The sequence below is a fragment of the Oryctolagus cuniculus genome, chromosome 2 (assembly GCF_051225735.1).
Source record: "Oryctolagus cuniculus isolate XC-2025 breed Fujian yellow rabbit chromosome 2, ASM5122573v1, whole genome shotgun sequence".
NCBI lineage: Eukaryota > Metazoa > Chordata > Mammalia > Lagomorpha > Leporidae > Oryctolagus > Oryctolagus cuniculus.
The window spans coordinates 94,266,311-94,284,900 of NC_142868.1; the positions used below are offsets into that span (position 1 = coordinate 94,266,311).

At 51.1% G+C, this 18,590-nt stretch overlaps 1 long non-coding RNA gene across 2 annotated transcripts; it reads left to right on the forward strand.

Annotated features, from left to right (window-relative positions):
- Nucleotides 1-3,220: 3,220 nt before the first annotated feature.
- Nucleotides 3,221-9,657, forward strand: LOC149127908 (uncharacterized). 2 transcript variants are annotated; one of them, XR_016229634.1, is made up of 3 exons: nt 3,221-3,796; nt 5,697-5,868; nt 8,997-9,657. It is a non-coding gene; the product is annotated as an uncharacterized LOC149127908 (long non-coding RNA). The 2 variants fall into 2 exon arrangements; XR_016229635.1 differs by lacking the exon at nt 3,221-3,796 and adding an exon at nt 4,827-5,245.
- The last annotated feature ends 8,933 nt before the right edge of the window (nt 9,658-18,590 follow it).

The following is an 18,590-nucleotide window of genomic DNA, read 5'->3' on the forward strand; positions in this document are numbered from 1 at the left end:
AGGCAGAGGCTTAGCCTACAGAGCCACAGCGCCAGCCCTCGGCATTTCTGAGAGCTGAAATTCTCCCCTCCAGGAGACAGCCTCGGACAGGTGCAGGCAGAGGCTCCTCCTTAAACGACCTTGGCCTTCCTCGGTAGCCGGTGCCTAGACAGGGGCACTGGGAAGCTTCCTCTTCTTCTAAGGCATATGGCCGCCACGGGGGAGCTGCTGGAGCCGGAGCAGGCTCTGGAAAGCAAGCCAGTCTCCATTCATTTAGCAAAAGCATTCTTTACCACCTTGTTGCATGCTCACGGTGATATCCAAAAGCTGTGCCTGACCAACACCTCTTAAAGGAAAGGAGCTGTTGTCTTTAGGACTTGGGACGCATGGCACCAGAAAAAAATGCCAGGGCAGAAGCCAAATGGAGCCACGCGAAGGCTTGCTATGCAACTTGATTTTTCCAAGAACCAAGTCCCCCAATGAAGAGCTCAGTTCCAGACACGCTTTAACTTAGTGGATACATGGGGCCGGTGCTGTGCCAAAGTGGGTTTGGCCTCTACCCATATGGGTGCCAGTTCGAGTCCCGGCTGCTCCACTCTGGTCCAGCTCTCTGCTATAGCCTGGGAAAGCAGTGGAAGATGGCCCAAGTCCTTGGGCCCCTGCACCCACGTGGGAGACCCAGAAGAAGCTCCTGGCTCCTGGCTTCAGCCCAGCTCTGGCCATTGCAGCCATCTGAGAGCTGGAAGCCAGAGACATTAAGCATCACCCTCTTTGGTTAGAAGCAAAGGTCAAGGTCCCAACCGCTGCGGTTCCTTGCCCAGGTACGGAGGGAACTGGAGACTGGAAAGAGCCTGGTCCCCACCCCCTGGGAGCGTCCCTCCCTCCTCAGCCACCCACTTCTGGCTTCCCATGCACACCTGGCGGAGTGCGCCGATGCCCGGTGCCCCACGAACCAACACAGAGAAGCTGCCTGCTCCTGCCTTCCAAAACCACGAAAGCTCAATTTGCAAGATTCTTTTTGTTGTTGTTGTTCAGCTCTTCAAAGACAAAAAACACCCACTATTTCCCATCTGATCCAAGACCGCAGGATTGTTTTTAATTCCATTCATCAGTATCTCATTCACCCCAAGAGACGAGGGGATGTTTCCATATTTACATAACCGGGCTCATCAGTTTAAGGTCCTGGGTCCCTCCCTCACATGGTGGCAATTCCAGTCCCTGACAGCCTTCCAAGTTTACTGTAAAGACCAACAGGGTCTCAGACACCCAGAAAACAAACTTCTTATGTTTTTATAAACTCTATAAAATTGTAAATTGGATCAAACTTTGCATCCAAAAGCACATTCTTGGGGAATATTTTATATGCACATAAAACAGAGAAAATGCTAGCATCGCGATCTTAACTGCACACTGGAAGCCACTAAAAGTCGGGTGAATGTAATCCATCTGGGACGCGCCTTGAGACCGGAGGCTTGGAGAGCACAAGAGAGCCTCAAGGGAGTCTGACGCCGCCCAGCTCCTGTTCATCAGCTGGCACCACCGTGTTTCTGTCTCTTCAAACGAAGACGCGGACAGTCCGAGGACCTCAGCTGTCAACGGCGAACCTGCCGCCAGGCTGGGCAAAGAAAGCGATGGCCACCAGGGCCTGGCTCTGGCTCCAGGTGCGTGATAAGTTGCTAAGAGCCCCTTCACTTGTCCTGGCTTCCTGCACAGGCCTTTTCCCCAAGGCCATGGCCGGGTGGGGGTGGGGCGGGGGTCAGTGGCAATCCAGGTTTTGCTACAGCCTTTGGGGCTTGTTTGCTCAAGACTGTCCATTAGGCGTTTATTAGCCTTCATTATGGAGTGCGGCAAGCCTAATTAGTTCCAGCTGAGCGGGTGGGGGGCCGCAGGGGGAGGGGGAGCTGCAGGCACCCTGTGAGTACAGCTGGCACTTGCCTTCCAGGAAAAACTGCATCTCCTTGTTATCTGTCAGCACAGCAAATTAGGCCCCTCATTATCACATCTGCAAGGTGCATGGCACACCCAGCGGGGGAGGGGGGGCCCTGGGGATGTGGGGAGAGGGGCTGGCTTCCAGGGAGGCCTCTGGCCGCACCTGGCTCTTGCGCCTGATAGGATCTTGCCTACCAGGACCAGGTCAAATGCCAAGAGGAGGGGCCCTTAGGGAGAGGAGAGAGCCCCTCCCCCACACTCTTGCCTCCACCCGTGAGCCCCCCCTGACGGAGACCCGTGGTCTGGGGGATTCTTGGACAAGACTTTGACTGCGGACTGTGACAACATGGAGACAGCGGGGATTTTCTCCGCAGCTTATAAAGGTAGAGCGAGTCTCTGTTTTCAATGTGCCCAAGAGTTGCCTGAGAGAAGCAGTTAGAATGCAGGCCCTGGGGCCCCACCCCAAATCCGGCAGACGCCCACGGGCCTCTCCTGGCCGGTGATCGGTGATGGAAGACACCACGCTGGGCCGGCGCCCACACCCCGGACTGGAACGCCTGGTTTGAGTCCTGGCTCTGCTTCCAACCCCAGCATCCTACTAATGTGCACCCTGGGGGGGTCGCAGTGGTGGCTCAAGCAACTGAACTCCCGCCACCCGCATCAGAGACCCGCAGGGGGTGCCTGGCTGCTGGCCAGTGTGGGCGTGCGGGGAGCAAACCAGCCTCTCCAATACCAATGACGGCCATGATGATGATGACGGTGATGAAGAAGAAAAGCAAGTGCAGAATGAAGCATTTGATAAAGAATTCATGCACCCAACAGTTCCCACGCAACTCCTACCACAGCAAGGAGCCATGGGCAGGGGCTGGACGGGGAGGCGGCAGGATGGTGGCTCTGACAGCTTAGCAGTGGGGTCCCTGGACTGCACACTGGCCCAGGGGGCCCGCAGGTGGACGTAGAGTTTGGAATCCTGTTTTAGGAGCAGAGAAAGTCTCCCAGGAATCACAGCATTCGCACGGGCACTGGCACAGGTCTAGAACTGGTCAACAAGGGAACCCAGGACAGGGACAGAGGGCCAGCAGAAGGTTTTCTTTTTTCTTTCTTTTTTTTAAGATGTATGTCTTTATTCGAAAGTCAGAGCTACAGAGAGAGAGAGCGAACGGCAGAGACAGACAGATCTTCCATCTGCTGGTTCACTTCCCAAATGGTTGCAATGGCCAGGGCTGGGCCACGGTGAAGCCAGGAGCCAGAAGCTTCTTCCAGGCCCCAAAGAGTTGGAAGAGGCCAGACCGGAAGTGGCGCAGCCAGGACTTGGACTGTGGAGGGTCGGGACAGGGCTGGAAGCGTCTGTGGACAGCTGTTGTGGTTTGCATGCGTGGGAAGCTGGAGCCGAGCACGATGGCCTGCTGTGGCCCCGAGAACCGGTTGCAGAAGAGCAGGTGCAGAGACGTGGCTGCAGCCCAGGCGCTGAGTGTTAGGGCTGCGCCCCCTCCCCCGCCCCGCGCACGTGCGTCATGGGCCTGAGCTCCAGCGGCGCCAGCGCCCTCTGCTGTCTGGAGCCTACTGGGCATCTGCGCAGATGGGGAGTGGGCCCAGCAGCCCGCAGGAAGCTCCCCAGACCCGCCGCTCCTCTGGGGGTTCCGATCACCTGTGAGTGACACGTTGGCAGGCTGTCACTCCGCTGCCTCCTCCCACTCCCCATCACCTCACCATAGGTTCACTGGGCTGTCTCTCCGCTGGGTCTCCCACTCGGGAACTGGGGACACGCCCACCGCGATTAGCATGGGACACATTAAGAAGCAGCTTTGAGCAGACAGCACAGGGTGTCAGAGGCTTCGTGTGGAATTCCCTCCATGAGCCTCTGGCCTGGCTCCTGAGAAGCAAACAGGTAAGAGTGTGGGACACGGGGTCGGCGCTGTGGCGGAGCAGGTAAAGCCACCACCTGCAGTGCTGGCATCCCATATGGGTGCTGGTTCAAGTCCCGGCTGCTCCACTTCCGATCCAGTTCTCTGCTGTGGCCTGGAAAAGCAGTACAAGATGGCCCAAGTCTTTGGGCCCCTGCACCCGGGTGGGAGACCCAGAAGAAGCTGCTGGCTCCTGGCTTCCATCTGGCCCGGCCCTGGCTGTTGCAGCCATTTGGGGAGTGAACCAGCAGGTGGATGATCTCTCTCTCTCTCTCCTCCTCCTCCTCCTCCTCCTCCTCCTCTTCCTTCTCCTCCTCCCCCCATCCATCTGTAACTCTTTCAAATAAAATGAATCTTAAAAAAAAAAAAAAAAAGATAGCCACATCCCATACCAGAGTGCCTGGGTTCGAGTCCCAGCTCCGCTCCTGACTCCAGGTTCCTACTCATGCAGGCCCTGGGAAGCAACAGGTGATGACTCAAGTCATCAGGTTCCTGCCTCCCGTGTGCGAGATCCTGATGGAGCTCCTGGCTCCAGCCCAGCCCTGGCTATTGTGGACATTTGAGAAGTGCACTAACAGATGGGAGATTTTTCTTTCTGTCTCTCCATCTCCCTTCTGCCTCCCAAGTTAAAAGATTGATTGCTTGGTAGTGTGATAGAGTAATATGAAGTCACAGAACCTTGGATCAAATTATACTTCTAAGCCCTTCTTAGTTTGTAACCTGGGGGCGCATGAGTATGTTGGCTGATATTCCGGAAGTGAAACGCAGTTAAGATTAATCCCTGCCTCATACAGTCGTGAGCAGAGCTAAGACCAGGGTGAGGTAAGTTGCCTCGGGCACAAAATTGAAGCAATGCCAAAAAACCTCTTAAATAATGTTTTAATGTATTTTTAAAGATCAAAAGTAATGCAAAAGGATCTGCAATGAACAAAATAGCAAATGAACACAGCATCGGTGGTACAGATTGGCACTTTTTGCCTTAGGAGCCAGTATGACTCAGCATGGTCCTGGGAGTGAGTTAATGAGAAATTAAATGAGATAATACAAGAGTTGAAAAACATCTGGAATCCGTGTGTTATGGGCCAGGTTGGACCTCAACTAATATTCCAGACTCTCGCCTTTCACGTAGAGAAGAGTTCTAAGTAAAGGCCCAAACACGACGTGCAGTGTGATAAGGCTTATTACAAAGTGAGAAAATACCCAGGCACGTGAGGGCTTTACTTAGGGAGAGTGGGCCAGGGAAGGTAAAGGGTAATTTCCACACCCTGCTCTGCTCGTCCTGAGTTCACGAGGAGGAGAGCCCCAGCTTCCGTTTTACACAGCTTTTCATGAGCTTAGAAAAATGGGAGTGTTCACATGGCCCTGACCCCAAGCCCTCGGGTAAGAGGAAGTACTTCCTGGGGGAGGAAGAGGAAGTACTTTCTGATCGGCAGGTAGGTGAACATGGCAACACAGAGCAAGGGAGGTGTGGCTTCCCACTCATGAACTTAGATGATCTGATTTCACACATCATATGTGTAGTTTGGGGGTTTTTTTAATGATATGCATTTCCCATGAACTTTTGGAAGCAACCTCTTGTGTGCAAACACCTGGAACAGGGCGCATCACAAAAGGGCTCCATGCATTTGGAAGGAAGGAGGGGTGGACCGTTTGGTGAAATGATTCCAAGGCTTCAGAGGTATCACAGGCCCCGCGGGCCCCCTCTCTCTTTCCGCCTTCATAGTGAGGTAGCTATATGGACAAGCATCAGAGGACTGTGTAGGGCAAAGACAAGCAGTCGCAGCTAAAACCCACTCTTAGCCCCAGATCCTGTCTCTTCCCAACACACCTGCCTGGTCATTTAGCATCTCAGAGACTCTGTCAAACCACAGCTGTGATTGGCAGGACAGAGTCTGATCTTCGGCGCCGCCTTCCCACTGCCCGAGGCCTGCGGTTTGGAGGAATCCTGCAAGCGCTGGGCAGACGGCTCGCGGCAGTGGTGCAGCTCACCGTGGAGCCCTTCTTTCTGTGTTCCCACCTGACCCCAGTGGGGGCATTCTGCCGCAGCCCGGAAAAGGTATGGAGAATGGAAGGTTTGGGGCAAGGGGTAGTTAGTCTTTCTGGAGATGGAGGGGGAGCTGGCAGCCTAAAGCAAAAAGGGGAACTCTTTGATGAGAAGGGGCTTTCTGCTGAGAGAAGACGCTGTCACTCCTGGGAGGCCGGGGCAGGCTGGCCAGATCACTGGGGGGTGCGGTTACTGTGGATCCCCATTAGAAAACCAAATGGGGGGGCCGGCACCGCGGCTCACTAGGCTAATCCTCCGCCTAGCGGCGCCGGCACACCAGGTTCTAGTCCCGGTCGGGGCACCGGATTCTGTCCCGGTTGCCCCTCTTCCAGGCCAGCCCTCTGCTGTGGCCAGGGAGTGCAGTGGAGGATGGCCCAGGTGCTTGGGCCCTGCACCCCATGGGAGACCAGGAAAAGCACCTGGCTCCTGGCTCCTGCCATCGGATCAGCGCGGTGCACCGGCCGCATCGCGCCGGCCGCAGCGGCCATTGGAGGGTGAACCAACGGCAAAGGAAGACCTTTCTCTCTGTCTCTCTCTCTCACTGTCCACTCTGCCTGTCAAAAAAATAAATAAATAAATAAATAATTAAAAAAAAAAAAAAGAAAACCAAATGTGGGGCAGGAGGTGGCGCTGTGGCGTTGTGGGTAAGTCTACTTCCTGCAGTGCCGGCATCCCATATTGGTGCCAGTTCGAGTCCCAGATGCTCCTCTTCTGATCCAGCTCTCTGCTATGGCCTGGGATAGCAGTAGAAGACGCCCAAGTCCTTGGGCCCCTGCACTCGCATGGGAGACCTGGAAGAAGCTCCTGGCTCCTGGCTTCATATTGGCACAGCTCTGGCCATTGTGGCCATTTGGGGAGTGAACCAGCAGATGGAAGACCTTTCTCTCTCTCTCTCCCTCTCTCTCTCTCTCTCTGCCTCTCCTCTCTTTGTGTAACTCTGACTTTCAAATAAATAAATAAATCTTAAAAGAAAAAAGGAAAGAAACCCGAGTGGGGATTTTTAAATCAAATTAGGTGCAGAGGTGGGTGTTCAGCTTAGCAGTTAAGAGGAGGGTTGAGACCCCACATCCACATCTGAGTGCCTGGGTTCCACTCCCAGTCCCAGCTTCCTGCTAAGGCAGACCCTTGGCGGCTGGGTCCCTGTCACCCATGTGGAGACTCGGATGGGTTCCCAGCTCCCAGTTTCAGTCTGGCCCAGCCCCAGCGGTGGCAGGCATTTGGGGGTAATGAACCAGCAGATGGAAGATCTCTCTCTCTCTCTCTTTCTGTCTCTGTCTCACTGCCTTTCAGTTGAAAAAAAAAAAGTAAATTGTATAGAAAAGCTTATGGGGAGCCACACTGTCTCTTTCCTCCCCAAACAACCCGTAACGCCACTTTTTGATGGCATCCATGTGGAAGTGTCTGGGGTTTTCTTCTGATGTCTAGCTGACAAAGCCAAAAGCACTGATTCGACTATGTCTTTGTGGTTTTTTTTAAGATTTATGATTTATTTCTTTATCTGAAAGGCAGAGTCACAGAGAGGCAGAGGCAGAGAGAGAGAGAGAGATGTCTTCCATCTGCTGGTTCACTCCCCGGGGTGGCCAGCAATGGCCGGAGCTGCACCAATCTGAAGCCAGGAGCCAGGAGCTTCTTCCAGGTCTCCCACGTGGGTGCAGGGGCCCAAAGACTCAGGCCATCCTCTACATTTTCCCAGGCCACAGCAGAGAGCTGGATCGGAAGAGGAGCAGCCGGGACTCAAACCAGTGCCCATGTGGGATTCCTGCACTACAGGCAACAGCTTTACCTGCTACACCACAGCGCCAGCCCCTCCACTTTGTCTTAGAGTCTCAACTGTAAACAGTACCTATTGACAACTTATAGAAATTGCTGTAGTTTGACCTTTTTTTAAAAAAAGATTTATTTATTTATTTGAAAGAGTTACACAGAGAGAGGAGAGAGGAGAGGCAGAGATAGAGAGGCAGAGAGAGAGAGAGGCCTTCCATTCACTGGTTCACTCCAAAATTGGCTGTAATGGCCGAAGCTGCACTTATCAGAAGCCGGGAGCCAGGAGCTTCTTCCGGGTCTCCCTCGCAGGTGCAGGGACCCAAGGACTTGGGCCATCTTCCACTGCTCTCCCAGGCCATAGCAGAGAGCTGGATTAAAAGTGGAGCAGCCGGCCAGCACTGCGGCTCAATAGGCTAATCCTCCGCCTGCGGAGCCAGCACCCCGGGTTCTAGTCCCAGTCGGGGCGCCGGATTCTGTCCCGGTTGCCCCTCTTCCAGGCCAGCTCTCTGCTGTGGCCCGGGAGTGCAGTGGAGGATGGCCCAAGTGCTTGGGCCCTGCACCCACATGGGAGACCAGGAGAAGCACCTGGATTCTGGCTTCGGATTAGCGCGGTGTGCCGGCCACAGCGTGCTGGCCGCAGCGGCCACTGGGGGGTGAACCAACGGCAAAGGAAGACCTTTCTCTCTGTCTCTCTCACTGTCCACTCTGCCTGTCAAAAAAAAAAAAAAAAAAACGTGGAGCAGCCGGGACTGGAAGCGGTGCCCATATGAGATGTCGGCACTGCAGGTGGCAGCTTTGCAACAGCACCCGCCCTAGTTTGACCTTGAGTTGGCTCCCAACTCGTGCATATGTTTAAATCCTACCATCTTATGTCAATGGTGCTGAGAGGGTAGAAACTTAATCCAATTTTAGCATCTGAAGGGAGGGCCTTTTGGGGAGTGATTGAACCAGATCAGGTTGCTGAAGTGGAGCCCCCAAGATCAAATCCCGATGGCTTTATAAGGACAGACACACAGAGGGAGAGTGCGTGTGTACTTCCTGTCTCTCTCCCAGCTTCCTGGCTCACCACACGGTCCTCCCTCTGCACATACTCCACCAACCACCACCCTCATCAGACGTCAGTGTAATCTTAAACTATGAATATCCAAAACTGTGATCTGAAATAAACCTTCGTCCTCCACTGGCTGCTGTTCTCAGGTGCTGAGGAAAGCTAACTAATGCAGGATCCGTGGCATTAAGGCGGCTTTAACTCCAATACTCTCCTCCTTCCCTTACCATCTCCTACCAACCTTTGATGTTTAGGCTGTTGGTTTTATGCTCCATTGGTCTCCTTTGTCTCTTTAAATAATAGAAGCACCCCTCTCTTGTTCTATCAGCTCCACCGGTCTCTTCTGCCTTGACTCTCACCGGATGAGCCGTCCACACCAGCTCACCCCCACTACGCATTTTCTCCAGTGATCTGCCTTGGCTGTGACAACAGGGCTGCCCCACCCCCAGGCAGGCCACAGCTTCCAGGCTTCCATTCTTCAAGTCTGTGAAAACCACCCCAGTGTTCACATCACAGTACCCTGCCTCTTGCTTAAGCTTGCGCACCTGGGGAGAAATACACAGATGAAGAAGGAGACCCTCATCTTTGGGGTCCTCACAGCCTGATGACGACACGGTCTTTGTGTGACATTGTCGGTTAGAAGAAGGTATCCTGGGCTCCAGTGCTGAGGCACAGCAGGTAAAGTCATCGCCTATGGCACTGGCATCCCATATGGGCACGGGTTCCAGTCCAGCTCCTTGGCTAATGGTCTGGGAAAGCAGCAGAAGATGGTCCAAGTACTCAGGCCGCTGCACCCATGTGGGAGACCCAGAGGAAGCTCCTGGCTCCTGGTTTCGGCCTGGCCCAGCCCAAGCCATTGTGGCCATCTGAGGAGTGAGCCCACGGATGGAAGCTCTGTCTGCATCTCTCTCTCTCTCTCTCTCTCTCTCTCTCTCTCTCTGTGACTCTGCCTTTCAAATGAATAAATAAATATTTTTAAAAAGAAGAAAGAACACATGGCCATGTCTGTTGAAGCCCCCCAGGAGCTGTCTTGATTTTTAGCTAGGTGCACATCAAAACGCAGGCGTTGGATTTGTTCATGGAGTAAGCATTTAGCGAGCGCCTACTATCAGCCAGGCACCGCGCTAAGGCGCTGGGCTGCAGTGCCAAACGAAGGCAGGAAAACAAACAGCGCTGCGCCGAGTGTGAGAGCCGCGGATGACCACACAGTATAAACAATGTAACAGACTACAGCGTCAACCCGACTGCACCAAGGGACGCCTACACGCCGTGTTTCCGGGCGTACCTGGGAGACATTGCCACAAAACCCTGGTGTGTGTGGGACCTGGATGAGGAAGTCCCGCCCCCATGTGCGTGGTGCCGTCCAATCAGCTGGTGTGTGTGGAAGGGACCTGGATGAGGAAGTCCCGCCCTCATGTGCGTGGTGCCGTCCAATCAGCTGGTGTGTGTGAAAGGGACCTGGATGAGGAAGTCCCGCCCTCATGTGTGTGGCGCCGTCCAATCAGCTGGGGGTGCAGAGGAGGCAGAAAAGCGGAAGTGGGGGGAAATGCAGTCTCCGGCCCCCTCCTCACAGAGCTGGCGCCTCTTCCACCTGCTGCTGTTCTCCGACGTCAGGCTCCCGCGTCCTCTGCCTTTGGGCTCTGGGAATTGCATGGCGCCCCGTTGGGCTGGGGGCTGTGCTGTCAGCCTTCCTGGTTCTGAGGCTTCTACCACTACTGCCTTAACATGGCGCCCCTCGGTGTAGACGGCCATCTTGGGACGTTGCTACCTGTGAACCTGTGGTTGTTTCCTGATTCCTAAGACATGACATGTGTGCATACGGGCCTCGGTGTCTGGCAGTGCACAGCCGCAGGCAGGATTTATGTAAAAGGGAGAGGGTGAACACACGTGTTCATGCGTGAGTGTCGGCCACCCCACATGCAGACACCCAGCATGCGGGGCCAGGGGGTTACCTGTGAGGAGAGAGGGCCAGGAGGCCCGAGAAGGGTCCCAGGCGTGGTGAGGGAGGCCCTCCCACGTTATCCATCTCTTTTATGAGATGGGGGCGGTGCCCTAATTGTACCAGAGGGGTGGAGCTCAGCATGCCTGTGGTTTTTTGAGATTTTCATGGCACCGCCCATGGAATTTACCTTCCAGGTGGCCGTCATGGTGTCTCCTCTTTCCTGGTCCCGGGTGAGACACAGGTGCATCATGGGAGGCAAGGTATTAGGCCAGAAGGTTTGCAGGTGAAGGGTTAGGACCAGCAGGCAGGGCCGGCACAGGTGCATCATGGGAAGGCGAGGTGTTAGGCCAGAAGGTTTGCAGGTGAAGAAGGGTTAGGACCAGCAGGCAGGGCCGGCACAGGTGCATCATGGGAAGGCGAGGTGTTAGGCCAGAAGGTTTGCAGGTGAAGGGTTAGGGCCAGCAGGCAGGGCCGGCACAGGTGCATCATGGGAAGGCGAGGTGTTAGGCCAGAAGGTTTGCAGGTGAAGGGTTAGGGCCAGCAGGCAGGGCCGGCACAGGTGCATCATGGGAAGGCGAGGTGTTAGGCCAGAAGGTTTGCAGGTGAAGGGTTAGGGCCAGCAGGCAGGGCCGGCACAGGTGCATCATGGGAAGGCGAGGTGTTAGGCCAGAAAGTTTGCAGGTGAAGGGTTAGGGCCAGCAGGCAGGGCCGGCACGAATTCCAGCTTAGCCACTGCTACCTGAGCTCCCTGCCTAGTTTGTCCATATATTCAGACCTCGTAAACCAAGTCACAAATGTTGATGCAGGAAGAGGTTCAGGACAGGAGTGGACAGTGTACCGTCGTGTTCTCTGCCCTGGGGCTCACACACCGGGGAGATGTTTCTGTTCCTTAGAAGCCTGAAAGAGCGCCCCCTCCACAGGCATTCGGCTGACTTAGAGTTGTCCCGGCGCCTTGGGTACCTGTCACACATCAGGATACTGTGATTTCTTTTCCATCATTACCAACTATGTAGGCAAAAATAATGATAATCAAACTTTTATGTTTCATCTTAGTCAACAATATTCATTCCACAGATCCTGAATCTTGATACATGGCAGGGAATAGAATGTTTGTCATAACCACGTCCCCGCCTGGTGGGCCACCCAGGCTGGTGGCCACTTGTTTATTTACTTATTAAGACAAAGCATTTTCTTTCTAAGCTTATTGACTATTCATTGTATTATTTTTCGTGGAAGAGTGTTTCCATTTTTTTTTTTTTTTTGCATTCATATATGAAACTCAAGCATAGCAGAACTGTGTCCTTAACTTTGGGCTGTGGCCATGGGACCAGGGAATGCACGGATTGCCTGTAGGGGACAACATATATGATGCCATTCAACACCTTTGTCTACCCCGTCCCCACATTCTCAGCTTCTTATGCCTCATTCCCCTAATCCCAGATAAGCCATATTTTCAAACGTGGGAAGGTCCTTCCCTATCTTTCTCCTACACACACGCAAGCCTGTTCACACGCACACATGGGCCTTTTTTCTGGTGTAATTTGTCTCATACACATATCTTATATTAGTCACACAAATATTTCCAAGAAATCTGCTATGTCTTTAGGTCCTTTTTAATGGTTGCACAGTATTTCATGTGATTGTATCATTATTTATTTGGTCATTTCGCTATTGAAAGAGAAGTCTCCTCTTTCTAATTTTAGCCTCTACAAAGGAAAAAAAACTATATGGCCTCCGGAATCATTACATCAATTTTCAGGTGATAAATTCATGGAAGTGCATGTTCCTTGCCAAAGAGTGTATGATATTTTAAATGTTAATAGATGTTCCCAGTTGCTTTCCAAGAAACACAGTGTCTTTCCCTCACACTGCTGGGAGCAGGGAGTTCAATCATTCTTTTTAATTTTGCTAGTCTAAGAGGTGTGAGCTGCTACTTTATTGCCCCTTTTCTTTGCACTTCCCTGATCACTAGTGAATTCGGGCATCTTGCCAGTCAGTTTTTAGCTACTGATTTCTGTAAATTGTCTATTCAAACACACAACCTTGTTTTCCGTTGCTTTGGATGTCTTTTGCCGATTTGTCAGCACTCTTTGTATATTATAGGAATTAACTTCTTGGCACATGCATTACAAACATTTCCACAGATCTATCAGTTATTTATAGATTTTGTTTGTGGGAATGCTTCCCATTCACAAATCTTCCCTTTAATGTAACCAACTGAGTCTTATTTTTCTTTTATGACTTCTGGGTTTCCAACCTTGGTTATGAGACTCTCCCCAGCTCCTGTAGTTTAAATTTTCATGGAATATTTTAATCTTTTTTTTTTTTTTTTTTTTTGCATTTGCTTTACATTAGTCTTCAGCCCATCTGGAGTTTTTGTGTGTGTTTGGCATGAGAATGGAGCTTTGTACCTTGGGATGGATAAGCCATTTAGACCAGTGCCATTAAGGAGCCATTATTTTCCTTCTGAATTGAATAATGACATTTGCCTTGTGTTAAATCTGCCTTTATTCTGACCTCCAATCACAACTGTCAGTTCTGTCTCACTGCCCTGCCTTTCTATTCTGGTATAACATAAATATATGATATGCATGAGTCACCTTGTCCCTCAATGGTTGTCCTTTCTTCTAATTTTCTTATTCTTGAACATTCTATTATATAAAATTTAAAATCTTTTCTTCCAGTTGTAAGAAGAAAATCAACAAAGTTTTACATTGAAGTTGCAATAGGTTCTATTTGGAAAGATTGTCATTTTTATTATATTATTTTCCCATTAGGTCTTACGTCCTTTTTTAAGGGAGAGAGAGAGAGAGATCTCCTATCCCTGGTTCACTCTCCAAATGGCTGCAACAGCCAGGGCTGGGCCAGGCCAAAGCCAAGAGCTAGGAGCTTCTTCCAGGTCTCCCACATGGGTGACAGGGGCCCAAACACTTAGGCCATTTTTCACTGCTTTCTCAAGCCACTAGCAGGGAGCTGGATAGGAAATAGAGCAACCCGGACATGAACCAACACCCACATGGGACTCTGGCATCACAGATGGTGGCTTAACCCACTGTGCCACAATGCCAGCCCCTGAGGTCTTATGTCTTTTATAAGCTATTTTGGTTCTTCTTATGTAGATTCTGATTAACTACTAGATGCTTAATACTAGAATAATGAAAAAATATGGATTTTTTTAAATAAAAGTGTCTTCTGAATCCAACTATTAAATCCACGGGAGTAGTCTTCCTCCTTTGTTGGATTTTCATAATAAGCAAAACAAAATGATTTAATGTACTCTTTTTCCAATACACCTGCCAGTTTTTAGATATCCTTGACTTACTACATTTGCTAAAACTTCCAAGGTAATATTGAATACTAACCGTGATTGTAGGCACCCACTCTCGCTCTCACTCTTGCTCTCTCTCTTTGCATTTTAAGTGAAATTTTCTTAGTGTCTTTCACTTTAGGAGACTATTTGCTCTTGGATTTTGGTCATCTCTATATTCCAGAGTGCTCTTCTTTCTGAATCTATTCTTATTAAGAATAGCTGGCACATATAATCAATTAATCCATGTTTATTTTATTATTAACAGCTGGCATATATGATCAGTTAATCAGTGTTTTTTGATGTTTACTACTGTGACCCTAATTTTTTCTCTGTTAACTTATGGATGGGTTTATTACCTGTTCTACTTCTTTTTTTCTTTGCTGGTTTCCTATCTCAGTAATTGTCTTTCTCTGGGTACAAGTTTCTTCCTGTGTCTCCTCTTTGTTTCTGGTGTTATCTTGCACTGTGTTTCTGATTTCCAAATTAAGATTTGTTATTCACTTATTTACTATTTCCATTTTTATTGGCTCAAGAGTAGAGAATCAGTCGTATGACAGCTCTGGTGTGCTTATTTGGGTCAATTTTATAAAGGCTTTACAAGCAGACAAAAATAATGTACATTCTCTATTTAAACAATGCAAGATTGGGCTGGCATCGTGGTGCAGTGGGTAAAGCCATCACCTGTGACACTGGCTTCCCATAAGGGCACCAGTTCATGTCCAAGCTGCTCCACTTCCAACCCAGCTCCCTGTTTATGGCCTGGGAAAAGCAATGAAAGATGGCCCAAGTGCATGAGCCCCTGCCACCCACATGGGAGACCTGGAGGATGTTCCTGGCTCCTGACTCAAGCCTGGAGCAGCCCTGGCTATTGCAGCCATCTGGGGAGTGAACCAGTAGATAGAAGGTGTCTCTGTCTCTCTCTGTTGACTTTCAAAATAACTAAATAAATAAATAAGTGACTTAAGATTATATATTTCTTGTGTTAAGGTTATTGTTTTTATATTACTCAGTTCCCCCGGATTCTAACTTTTACAATATACTACACAGATTGAAATTGTTAACAGACAAATCTGAAAACTCTGGAGTCTTGTTTCTGTCTTTCTTTTTATAAGAGTTCTTTATTTATTTAAGAGGCAGAGTTACAGAGAGAGACAGATACACAGATATCTCCCATCCACTGGTTCACTCCCCCAAATGGCCTCAATGGCCAGGGTTGGGCCAGACCGAAGCCAGGAGCCAGGAACTCCATCTGGGTCTCCCATGTGGGTGGCACGGGCCCAGATACTTGGGTCATCTTCCACTGCCTCCCCAGGAACTATAGCAGAAAGCTGGATTGGAAGTGGAGCAGCCAGGACTCGAACCCGTGCTCCTGTGAAATGCTGGTATTGCAGTCAACAGCTCGACACTCTGGGCCATGTTGCTGAGTGCCATGTCTCTTTCATGTGGCTCCGTGGACACTCACCTGAGCCGATCTGCTTACCCTCCCTGGAACATGATGGACATTCCCATGCCCCGCCCCCGCCTCCTAGGCAGATTCCCTGGCAGTGACCTTGGGTCCAGAAGATCCCAAGACACTATCCCAGGAGACGCCAGCTAACCCTTCAGCTAACCCGTAAGCAGGTGAGCAGGGTCGGCTGGGGCTTGTTCTCTCCCAGCAGGCTCCGGGGCCACCGCTAGTCCCCCAACACGGCTGCACCCATGGGCGCGGCCTGTGCTGTGGAACACTGAGAGTCTCAGGAATGCTGCTTTTCTGTCCTATGTTTTTCCCACAAAACTGCAGGATGGAGCACCAGCGATGGGTGCTCTCGCCCCTGCCTAGCTCAATGTAAATAGAGATAATTCAATGTCCCACTAAGAGTTTATATTGTATCAGATTCTTCTCTTTTGCCTCAGGTTTATGACAACAGATGGGATGCAGCTTGGTGCACAGTTCATGGCTGTTTCCATCAGTGGTACATTTTATCATTACGGGGTGAAATTCCACCTGGTTTCATCTTACTATTCCTCCTCCTGTATTCTTTTGGGTCGTCTTTGTTGCTGCTTTTATTACCCCTGTCGCTATCTGTTGATTGAGAGTACTTCCAAAAGTTCATAGAGAATGGAACTGGGCGTGGCATGGTGGCACAGCCGGCTAAGCTGCACCAGCATCACGTTCCAATCTTATTGTTGTTTTCAGTTTTTGCTTATTTATTTTCAAAGAGTTACAGAGAGAGATCCTCCATCCACTGGTTCACTCACCAGTTGGCTACAACAGCCAGCACTGGGCCAGACCGAAGCCAGGAGCCAGGAGCTTCTTCCGGGTCTCCCACATGGGTGGCTGGTGCCCAGGGACTCGGGCCGTCTTCCGCTGCTTTTCTCACGCTGGATGGGAAGTGGAGCAGCTGGGACACAAACCAGCATCCATATGGGAAGGCAGCACTGCAGGCAACAGCTTTACCGGCTGAGCCACAACACAGCCTCTCAGCTCTGCTTCTGATCCAGCTCCCTGCTACTGCATCTGGAAAGGCAGCGGAAAATGACCACAGCGTTTGGGCCCTACCACCCATGTGGCAGACCCAGGTGGAGTTCCAGGCTCCTGGCTTCGGCCTGGCCCCACCCCAGCCTTCGTGGCCATCTGGGCATTAAACCAAAGGATGGAAAATCTCTCTCTCTCTCTCTCTCTCTCTCTCTCTCTCCCCCCAATTATGCTTTTCAAATTAAAAAAAATCTTTAAAAAATCAGGTGAGTTGTGGCAGATACTTGGGCAACTAGTAGACTCGACTGTAACTGGGGGTGGGCATCCGGCTAAGCAGTGAGGACATGCGTGTGCCCCATCCTGTGTGAGTTCTATACCCAGCTCTGGCTCCTGACTCCAGGCAGCGGTGATGGCTCAAGTGAGTAGGCTCCGGCCACCCACAGAGGAGACCTGAATTGAGTTCCTGACTCTCTTCTTTGGCCACAGCCTAGCCCCAGCCATTTGAGGACTGAACCAGCAAAAGGGAGTCTCTCTCTCTCTCTCTCTCTCTCTCTCCCACCCTGCTCAAAAATAAGTACATAAAAAATAAAAAAAGTTACTGCATGCGGCCTATGTACTAGATTAACACAGCCTCTGGGCACTTGATTTAGCAAATGCAATCCTTTAAGCCGTAGCAGGAAGAGAATCCATTAGAAGTGATTTTTTCCTAGGAACCGTAGTAATAAACACACTGCCATCACTCCAGGTGTCGTCAACTCTCTTACTTTCTATGCCAGCAGATTGGCAAGTTGAGCCCCGGTGAGCCTGAAGACAACATTTTGAACAAAATTCTCCATATTGCAAGGTGTCCTCTCTGTGATTTTATTTTGAATAGCTAAAAAGTGCTTGGGGAAGAGCCAGAAGTAACCCAGTCGATGCTGGCTTTGGATACCTGGAGGCCATCTGCTGGGATCGCAGCTTAAAAAGAAGGAAGGAGTGACTCTTTGAGTACCTGGAATGCGTGGTCGTTCATTCTCCGCTCCAGTGTGAGCTTGCAGAAGGCGGGGGCTTTGCCCACCATCATGTTCCTGTGCTGTCCTCCGCCACCCATCTGCCCCTAGCAACCGTGGTCTGTTGGTCATTCCAAGAATGTAATATAAATGGGATTACACAGTACATGACCTTGGAGATTTTTCACTCATAATAATCCCAAAGGGCATGGTTGCTAGGGCCCGGGTGTTTGGTTGTAGAAGAGCCCTAGGAGGGGTCTTGTGATGATGGAAGTGTACTGTATCTCAACTGTGTGAGACCACCTGCCCAGCAGAGGACGGGCTCAGAAACCCGAAGAAAGCAAAAAAGCAGAGCGTCTGTTAAAACCCATGATTGAGAGCCCTGAGCAGTTCTTGGAAGCAGGTGACACTCTGGGAAGTCTAGTCCCTTTGATATCTGTCACGTAAAGTCCCCTCCTTCCAGTTTGAGCAACACAAGCTAAACGCTCCCAACAACACAAGGGGAGGGGTAGGCATGGGGTCGGATGTTGCCGGGCAGGTTACACTGTGGTTCCGTAGTTGCAACTGTTAGGAAGTTAGAGATTAGCCTGTATGTGAGTGAGGGCCTGCACACAGAAGTTTCTTCACAAAGGAAGGGAACAGCCTTGGAAACAGCCCAGGGTTTTACACTACAAACCCCTGCGCACAGCCCAGCAAGCTCTGTAGGTGGTCCCAGCCTTCCCCCAAGGGGATCGCTCTGCCCAGCACCAGGTGGGCTACTCAGACAACACTTGGGAAGAAGTTTACCTAACTCACTCTCAGCAAATCCTTTATCTGGAAGAAGGCGGAGAGGGAAGGAGAAAGGCGGTGGGCAGAACGGGAGCCCAGGCCCTTAGCATCCCCAGTGTGAATGCGAAGTGGGCACTCTCAGATCCGGTCTGGAGAGGGGCCCATCTGTCTGGCAGGCGCCCTAGCCCATTCAACCTTGCTGTCCACTTCTGAACTCTTTCTTGTGCGAAGAAAAAAACCTATACTGCTCATCTCTAGTGAGCGAGCTCATCAGCTTTTTACGTAACCCCCTTTGCAGCTGGGAACTAGGCCCTGTTACCATGGCTGTAGTTAGTTAGGCTCAGCTAAGTTCTTATGAAAATATAACATTGGGGGGAGGGGGCAGCGCTGTGGTGTAGTGGGTAAAGCTGCTGCCTGCGGTGCCGGCATCCCATATGGGCCATGGTTCGAGTCCCGGC